Genomic DNA, 9,783 nt, shown 5'->3' on the forward strand with positions numbered 1-9,783 from the left:
GGCACAGTTGGTGAACAAGTGCTTTTTTTTAATGATGTATTTATTATGTATACAGTGTTCTGCCTGCAAGTACACGTGCACACCAGAAGAGGGCACCAGATCTCATTGATGGTTTCGAGCCACTTTGTGGTTTCTGGGAATTGAACTCAGGACTTTGGAAGAACAGCCAGTGCTCTTAACCTCTGAGCCAATTCTCCAGCCCTTTTTTTTTTTTTTTTTTTTTAAGCTACAGATGGTTGGGAGCCACCATGTAGGTGCTGGCTACAAACCCAGGCCCTCTGTAAGAGCAGCACATGCCCTAAACTACTTACTGAACCATCTCTCCAACCCAGCAACCCCACTCTTAAAAATAGTTTTGAAGCCAGTCATAGTGGTGCACACCTTTAATCCTAGCAGAAGCAGGAGGATCTCTGCGTTTGAGGCCAGCCTGGTCTACATAGTGACGTTCACGCCTGCTAGGTCTGCACGGTGAGACCCTGTCTTTAAAAAAATAATAGTAAGCACTCATGGATAAAATTCTCAATAAATAAAGATGTTTTTTAAAAAACCCTTTTATTCCCACAGACCTGGGTTTGGTTTTCCTGTTCTCCACTTCACCTATTCCATTGTTTTTGTGCTGGAAGTCAGTCTCAAGGCCTCACCAGGCTAGGCAAGTGCTCTCCCGCTGCCCTACACACTCCGCTGTTCTGTTGTTGTTTTGAGAAAAGGTCTCAGGGGACTGGGTTGACCTCAAACCTTTGTTGCTCCTCCTGCCTCTGGTATTGCAGGCAAAAGCCTAAGATGCTTCTTAACCATCATTAAGAGCATGCGTGACAGTACGAAGGCCAGGGCACTGCTGTTTGCGTCCTCTGGTTTAGTGGGTTGTATTGGCTAATGGAGGAGGCTCACTGCTCCAAGCTTGGGTTTACAGTAAAAGCCTCATTCTTAGAACTAGCAGAATCCAGTCTAGGAGAGAGAGCTGTGAGGAGAAAGAAGAAAATGGAATCAACGGTACAGTTACAAGTCAATCCTGTTCTACTGGAAGTGTGGAGGCTGAGAATCAAATATCAAACACTGAGAAAGAATGTGAAATTATCAAGTCTAAACATGCCATGTGGGCCAGTGCCCCAAAACTTAAATTTAGCACCTGCCTTCCCCTTTTTGTCCTCTTGGCACTCCTCATCCCAGCACTAACTCTAGAGCCCAGGGTGTCTCCCTGTCTGAGTTCAGGCTGTCACCCTGGAGACTGGCCAGACGAAATCCCTGTCCCTCCGCAGTGGCTGTGTGGGACAGTTTTCTTGGAATGTGCAGAAGGTACGGTGTGTTTCCTGGGAAGCTCTGTGGACAGCAGTCTCTGAGAGCAAAGCAAGTCCCCACAGAATAGAGTTGGCAGAAGCAAACAGCCTGTGGGCCTCAAACGTAGCACCTGTCACTGACTGAGCAGTGTCCTCTCAAAATTCATATGCTGGGGCTGAAGAGAGGGCTCAGAGGTTAAGAGTGCTTGTTGCTCTTCCGAAGTTCCTGAGTTCAATTCCCAGCAACCACATGGTGACTCACAACCATCTATAGTGATATCTGTGTGCCCTCTTCTAGTGTGCAGGTTTACATGCAGGCAGAATACTATATAAATAATAAATAAATCTTTAAAAAAATTCATATGCTAAGTCTCAGAATGTGAGTGGAAGTTCTTTAAGAAGGGGATTAAGTCAAAATGAAGCTTTTAGAGTGGGCTCTAGGGGCTGGAGAGATGGCTCAGTCGTTAAGAGTGCTGGTTGCTCTTCTAGAGGACCCCTGTTCGATTTCCAGCACCCACATGACAGCTCACAACTGTCTGTAACACCAGTTCCAGGGGATCTACCATCTTCACATCCACACATATAAGAAATAAAAGTAAGCCAGGCACGGTGCCGCACACCTGTAATCCCAGCACTCAGGGAAGCAGAGGCAGGTGGATCTCTGTGAGTTCCAGGCCAGCCTGGTCTAAGAAGCAAGTCTCTAATCTAATATGGACTTTATCCTTGTATGATGAAGAAATTTGGGCATAGATTACCAAGGGGCTGAAGGAAACCCCCTTGTGATCGGTAGTGGTCAAAGTGACCTTGTTCTTGTAGGTGTTCCGTAAAGGCAAGTGCTGATGTTGGGGAGTACTGGCCATTCTTCTGAAGAGATTGAAGCGGAAGAGGAAACTAGGGCAAGGAAGTTAAGGAGGGTGCCAGTTAGAAGCTGGCTAGTGCAGCCTTCAGCAAAACTATTTGCATCTTTATGCATATACCTGCTGCTTATAGGTAAGATGCAGACCCTCAGCAAAACAAAAAGAAACAAACCAAAAACACACACACATTCACAGAGTTTGTGATATTTCCTTGTGGTAGCTTCAGCCATAACACTGCCTCTTTCTAATTACAGGGACTTTTTTTTTTCTTTTCACTTCTGTTTTTCAACTCCTGCAGACCAGCTGACATGTGGGGTATTGTGTTAATGCCTTATCTCCTTCGCAGTCTCGTTCTTTAGATACCTCACTAATAATTACTTCATCCAGTAGATGGTGTCTTGTGTTTGACTCCCAGGGACCCTCTCCCCACAGCTCTATGGCTCAAGCCAAGTCTGGCTGCACAGTAGGCCTGTTAGGCAGGCAGAGGAGGCTTCAAGTAAGGGAAATGGCTTTTGGGAAAGCTGGTTAACAGTGAAGGACTCTGATCCAAAGTCTAGTTTGCAGGGAAGTTGGTTTAGGAGTGGTTTACATAGGGAGTTGGTGGGTGAGTTGCTCACAGGCCAACCCTAATCTCGAAGTCACCAATTGCTGTCCATTTTGGCAAATCTCCAAAGCAGAGGTTAATTTCTTGTTTCGGATTAATTTGCCCATGTGCATTTTCTGGCAAATTCCATGGTAGACAGGTCAGAAGGAGGCATCTGCCCACAGGCCCTTTTGCTGGTGACCAAACACAAAAAACGATACTCCACCTGATTATTGTGGAGGGCGAGAGTCAGGTGAGGGGTGCACAGGGGATTTGACCGCCATGCTGTCTTCATCACCATTGCTTAAAAGAGCAGAACGTTCAGGTGCAAGATGAGAAGCCATGGTTACATGAAATGTGTTGCTGTCGTCCAGACACTTCAAGGCCTCTTTCTGTTCCAGGTCCACTGGGATGCTCCCTCAGCCCCACAGCAGGGCCTGCTGGTTCCTTGACTTCCTGTGCAGTGGATCCCTTCTTCCATCTCAGCTCTACTTGTGCTCCATGGTTGCCTGTGGCCTGTAGTATTGCCTGGAAAAGCCATCCTGAAGTCAATGACAGGTACCCCTCTCTAGCATACTGCTGTACTCACCCTGAGAAGAGAGCCAGGTCAAGTCTAGACTAAGGCTGTGCATGGCATTGTGGTGCACTGGGGTTCTGTCTATGGAAGACTTTGACCTTTGGCCTATGTACTACACTGGTGTCTTGGATAGGGAAGACTTTGACCTTTGGTCTGCCTATGCCTACACTTTGGGTCTGAAGGTGGATGATCAGGTGATCTGTACCCCAAGCTCGGAACCTCGGCACTGACTGAGGACTCCATCTGCTTCCTACTTTGCTGGGCTTGGTCATAGAGCCTTGCATTTCAGGTGACATCCATCAACTGATGAGTACCTTCCCCTCTGCAGTCTTCCATTTCGGCCACCTGAACCCCCTTGCTTTGCCTGCGGCTGAGGGCTGGGAAGAAAAGTCCAAAGCAAGTTATGTACACATAGAGTATGTCAGTTACTGCCAGGCCTTCCCTCCTTTGCTCGCTTTGGTTCTCCTGACATGACTTTAAAGGGCAACATTTCTGGCTGAAGCCGTTGGTACCTTCCCCGTCACCCTCGGCCTTCTTGGCTGCATCATGTACTATGGTCCCCGTTCTCTATCAAGTCTCTCGCAGCACCGGAGACACTCCTCTGGTTGTCTCTTGTCTTTTTCTCCCGTGTGTCTGCATGGTTCAGGGATTGGGCCCTGTAGCCTCACACATGTGAAGTGTGCACTCTACAGATGAACACTGTTGTGTGCTTTTTAAGCTTTTATTTACTCTTTCCCCCACCCCTCTTTTCTGAGATGGGTTTCTCTGTGTAGCCTTGGCTGTTCTGGACTCTCTTTGTAGACTGGGCTGGCCTCGAACTCAGCGATCCACCTGCCTCTGCCTCCCAAGTGCTGGGATCACAGACATGCCCCACTGCAGCCGGTTTATTTATGCTTCTGAACGCCTCTCTTAGACCTCCATTCCGACCTTTATCCACCTAATAGCTTCCAACACCCCAACACCAAGTAGGAAAGAAAGGTTAGTGGGGAAAGGGGGTGGAGATTTCTTTAGCTGCTTCCTGCTGTTTAGGGTCATGGGGTTCCTTGGGGCAAATCCAATTTTCAGGATATCTCCAACTTCTCATACTGCATCAAAAGCATCAAAAGGAACCAAAAGCAGCAGCAGCTGCTGCCTACTTTCTTGGAGCCCCCACTCCCTTTTCTTTCTCTGGACTCTGGCATTTATTCTCTCTCTAGAGTCCTCAGAATTAAACTATCTGCAGCTGGCAGACAGCTCCTCTCAGAGCCCGCAGGAGGTAAATAGTTAGCTGCTGTGGATAGTCTGGGTCAGCCCATATCCCACACCTGGGATTAAAACAGAAACATGTTTGCATAACATAACCGAGTTTTTTTTAAGCATTTTTTTTTTATTAATTCAATTTGCATCTCGGTCATACATAACTGAGTTTTCAAAGACACCAAAACTTTCCACTACAGGACACACTCCAGTACTCTTTCCTTTTTATTCTGAGAGACTCTTCACCAAGCTGCCCAGGCTAGTCCAGTCTGGCCTTAAACGTTCAAGCCATCCACAACCTTCCCTATAAGAGTGTAGATATTCGCCAGGCAAGGTGTCACACGCCTGTGGTCCCACACTCAGCGAGGCAGAGGCAGGCGGATCTCTGTGAGATTGAGGTCTGCCTGGTCTACAAATCAAATCCAGGACAGCCAGGGCTACACAGAGAAACCCTGTTTCAAAAACAAACAAAGCAAAGAGTGTAGATATTCTAGAGACACTTGTGTCTTTCTAGATTACTGAAACAACGGTCTCAAGGAAGACAAATTTCCCTGAAAAATCTCGAGTTTGAAGGACAAGGTTGGCACCAGCCAGAGGAAAGCTTGTCTTCCAGGGAGAGATGGCACACAGTTCTGACAGCTTGCCGGACCACACTGTAGAAGAAAGTGTAGGCCAGACAGTGTTGGGCGGTGGGGGCAGAGCCTCACCTGGACCTGAACCGCCCTTTATTTAAACCTAAGCCTTCAGTTGGTACCCAGAGGAGGGACACCATGAATAAAGTTCATTCCTTTGATTTTTCTATTACCAGTTTGTTTAATCGTCCTGTTGAAGACCTGTGACCAAGTCTTGCTTGTTAGGGTTCTCTGAGTTCGGGGTATGTTTCCAAATGACCAATACTTGATGGGTTGACATTTTTTGTTGTTGTTTTTGGTTTGGTTTGGTTTTTGAGACAGGCTTTCTCTGTGTACCCTGGCTTTCCTAGAACTCTTTCTGTAGACCAGGCAGGCCTTCAACTCGCAGCTCCACCTGCCTCTGCCTTTCAAGTGCTGGAATTCAAGGTGTGGGTTTTTGGTCTCTTGGTTTTTGCAGTACTGGGAATAAGCCCAGGGCCTTGTGTGTGCTAAGCAAGCCCTCTGCCATTGAGTTGTGGCCACTTTTTTGGTTTTCGAGACAGGGCCTGTCTGTGTAGCTCTGGCTGTCCTGGAGCTCCCTTTGTAGGCTAGCCTCAAGTTCAGAGATCCACCTACTTCTGCCTCCCAAGTGCTGGGATTACAGGCGTGCACCACCTCCTCCAGCTTTGGCCACATTTTCAAGGCAGGAAAGGACAGGAGAATTATGGGGCCCTTAGAAGGGAAAGGACTCCCTCACCTCGGAGTCTGATTGGAGCCTCTTTTATCTAAGAAGCAAGAACAAATTCTGGCATAGTTAAAAACATTCAATGTAAAAAAAACCCTGCCAATCAGACTCCATATTCCTCCCAAATTTAGATTTCTTATGCCACAGTAACAAGGAATCAGGGTTAATGTCTGACTATATTTGACCTTGGGTGGAACCTCTTGCCTTTCCCCAGACAACACCTGATAAACTTTGTTTGCAGTAAAAATGAATTCCTACTTCCTTATCTGTAATCCTGCCTGGTACCTTCAAGACCTGCCCTAGGGTCAGCTGTAGATTCCCTTGCCTGGCAAAATAAATAAATAAATCTTTACTAAAATACCTGTGTTGCTGGGAGTGGTGACACATGCCTTTGATCCCAGCACTGGGGAAGCAGAGGCAGGTAGCTCCCTGTGAGTTCGAGGCCAGCCTGGTCTACAAGTCAAGCCAGGGCTACACAGAAAAACCCTGCCTGGAACCAATCCTCCTTCATATATGGATCAGTCATCCCTGCCTGCTCTCCCTGTAGCCAGTACTCAGTCCATCTCCATGTCCTTCTGATCAGGTCCAAAGGAAACTTGGCACTAATGGCTATAGTATTACTACCACAGGAAACTGATCTCCCTGAATCAGAAAGTACCTGCTACAGGTACTCTTCTCTACCCATCCTGGCTCTTCCCCAGCTCATGGGCTTCCCTTCCCCAAACTCCTCATTCCTTTATGACCCTACCATTTTGGCCATGCACTCACTCTCTTGCTTTCTCTTTTAGCTCTCTCTGTCGGCCCTCCTCTATTGCTTCCCCGCCACACAGCCTTGTCCAGTCTGGAGGCCATGTTAGTTTCCTACTTTCCTTCCCTGCTCTGGACTCTTCCAGATGCCTCTGGCTGCACTCTCCCTGTAGCTACAGTAAAAACCTTCCCCTCAACCATACCCTGGAGTGTTCAAGTCCCTCACTTTACACACTTAGGATTCTCCATCTCAAACCCCTCCCTCTGCTCTTCCAAACTTCCTCCCCTCTTCTGAACTATAGCTTTGCACTGCCACAGCTGCCTTGCAGGCTATCTTCTAAACAAAGGGGAGATCCATCTATTTAAGATGCAAAAACAAACAAAAACAAAACCACACCAAACCCTGGTGTGGGGGTGACACCAATCTTTGGGAGGTAGTGGCAGGAGGATCAGAAATTCAAGGTCATTTTCAGCTATGTTAGGAGCTCTGGGCCAATGGTAAAAAAACAAAACTTGCCTTTTCTCATTAATTTTTTAAAAATTGCTTTATTATTTTTGTTGTTTGTTTGTTTGTTTGTTTGTTTGAGACAGGGTTTCTCTATGTAACAGTTCTGGTTGTCCTGGAACTGACTTTGGTAGACTAGGCTGGCCCTGATCTCGCAGAAATCCACCTGCCTTTGCCTCAGATTAAAGGTGAATCCCACCATGCCGAGTTTAAGTTATTTAATTTTGTGTGTATTCGGATTCTGCCTGTGTGCACGTCTGTGCCTGATGCTCACAGAGGCCAGAAGGCAGCCCTGGATCCCGGGACTGTGGTTAGAGAGTCGTTAGCCATTGTGTGGGTGACTCGGGTTCTCTAGAGAGCAGTCAGTACTCTTTAACACTGAACCATGTCTTCAGCCCCTGATCTTTCTTTTTCAAGTTCAATATCATTGTTAGCTGCATAAGATTAAGGACAAGCCTGGACTGCAAACCCTGTCTCAGAAAAAAATAGGGCAGCTTTGGACAGGCAAGATGGCCTGGCAGATAAAAGTGCTTGCCACCAAGCCTGCTACCCTGAGTCTGATCCTCAGAATCTATAGGTGGAAGAAGAGAACTGACTCCTTTGCCCTCACGCAGGGACACACACACACACACACACACACACACACACACACTAAATATAATGTCTGATTGGTTGATTGGATTTTTGAAAAAAAAAAAAAAAAAAAAAAAAAAGGTCTCTATGTAGTTTTGTCAGTCTTGGAGATGGCTATATAGTTCAGGATGGCCTCCAACTCCCAGAGAACCTCCTGCCCCCGGCTCCTGAGTGCAGGTATTAAAAGTGTGCAGCACCAACATATGGTTGAAGGGAAGGTATGGTTGTAACTACGAGGGAGAGAACAGCCAGAGGCATCTGGAAGAGTCCAGAGTGGAGGGAGAGAAAAAAATTAGTAGCGTGAACATGGCCAGCTGACTGGATCTGGCCATGAGAGAAGCAGGAACAGAGCCCAGAGGGAGAGATGAAGACACTTGATCCCCCTGACAGTGATGAGGAAATGGCTCCTTTGGTAGAGAGAAACCGGATTCTTAAGTCCCTGAGGAATGCTGGCTTTTGCCTAACAGCCAGATTTCAGGAAATGGAGTTTCCTTTGGGCCTGACACAGCACCCTATAGAGACACCCTGTCTAAAAACTTCAATAGACAGCTGGGTGTGGTGACCCATACCTTTAATCCCAGCAAATGTAGACAGATCTCTGAGAGTTCAAGGCCAGCCTGATCTACCTAGTGAGTTCCAGAACAGCTCAGGCTGTGTGGAGTGGGCCTGTCTCAAAAACCCCCAAACCAAATCTATCTGGACAGCACATGTGGAAGGAAGAGGTTCAGATCCAAGGTCATCCTCAGATACCTAGTGAATTTGAGGCCCCAAGACTCTACCTAAAAGCCCAATGTGATGGTGCGTGCCACTCAGCACTCAGGGAGGCAGAGGCAGGTGGATTTCCGTGAGTTCAAAGCCAATCTGGTTTAAAAAGTGAGTCCAGGACAGCCAGGGCTACACAGAGAAACCCTGTCTCAAAAAACCTAACCCCTCAAAAAAAAAGAAAAGAGGAAGAAAGAAAGAAAGAAAGAAAGAAAGAAAGAAAGAAAGAAAGAAAGGAAGGAAGGAAGAAAGAAAGGAAGAAAGAAAGGAATGTATCTAACAAGGGGAAGGAAGGGGGGAGAGAGAGAGAGAGAAAAGAAAAAAAACATTTTTTTTCACTGCTGTGGGTTGGCTCAGGTGTTGCTGAGGGAGGCCCTTTAGTGCAATTGCAAGAACCAGGAAAACTAAATAAAAGATTAGTTTCCAAAGGGAATAGTATGAAGGTTAACTTTTAAACTAAAAAATTACCTGTATGTATGCATGTATTTGGGTAGGCGGGGAACATGGAAATCAGAGGACAACTCTAAGAGGTCATCTCTCTCCTTCCCCTGGGCAGGAACTGGGGATGGCATTGGTCCTGTGCACAATTGCTTTTACCTGCTGAGCCATCTCGCTGGCCCAGAAAGGCTGACATTTAAAAACTAGCACAAGCCTGGCAGTGGTGGCGCACACCTTCAATCCCAGCACTTGGGAGGCAGAGACAGGTGGATCTCCGAGTTTAAGGCCAGCCTGGTCTACAGAGAAAGTCCCAGGAGAGCCAAGGCGACGGACACAGAGAAACCCCGTCTTGAAAAACAAAACAAAAATAATCAAAATTATCAGAAGACTACCTTTAGAGCCATTGTATTATAGCAGTTACCGAGGATCGTGGCTTTCAGTGTACGTACACTGGCTCATTCACTGTCCTCTAAAGCCAGACAAGGTGAATACTAATTAACATAGCCTATTAAGTAGCCAGAAAACAGCTCGGGGACTTACTTCCTGGTGATGTTAGCTCAAGCGGGGTCCACGTCTTACGTGTTCCCTCCGCCCAGGACTCCCCGCGTTGCCCTCGTCCGACCCCGCCCCTCCCCGCGAGGCCCACCCCCTCTCCCTCGCTGGGCCCGCCCGTCACCCACATCTCCCTGGGGCTCGGCCTCGCCCCTCCCCGGGACCCCGACAGGCCCCGCCCCCGACAGGCCCCGCCCCTCTCGAAAGAGCGATGCCTGCAGTTGCCGGCCATGGCCTCTTGGGGGCAGCCGCGCGGCTCGGGC

This window comes from Psammomys obesus, unplaced genomic scaffold, assembly GCF_907164565.1.
Source record: "Psammomys obesus unplaced genomic scaffold, mPsaObe1.curated_primary_1811, whole genome shotgun sequence".
NCBI classification, from domain to species: domain Eukaryota; kingdom Metazoa; phylum Chordata; class Mammalia; order Rodentia; family Muridae; genus Psammomys; species Psammomys obesus.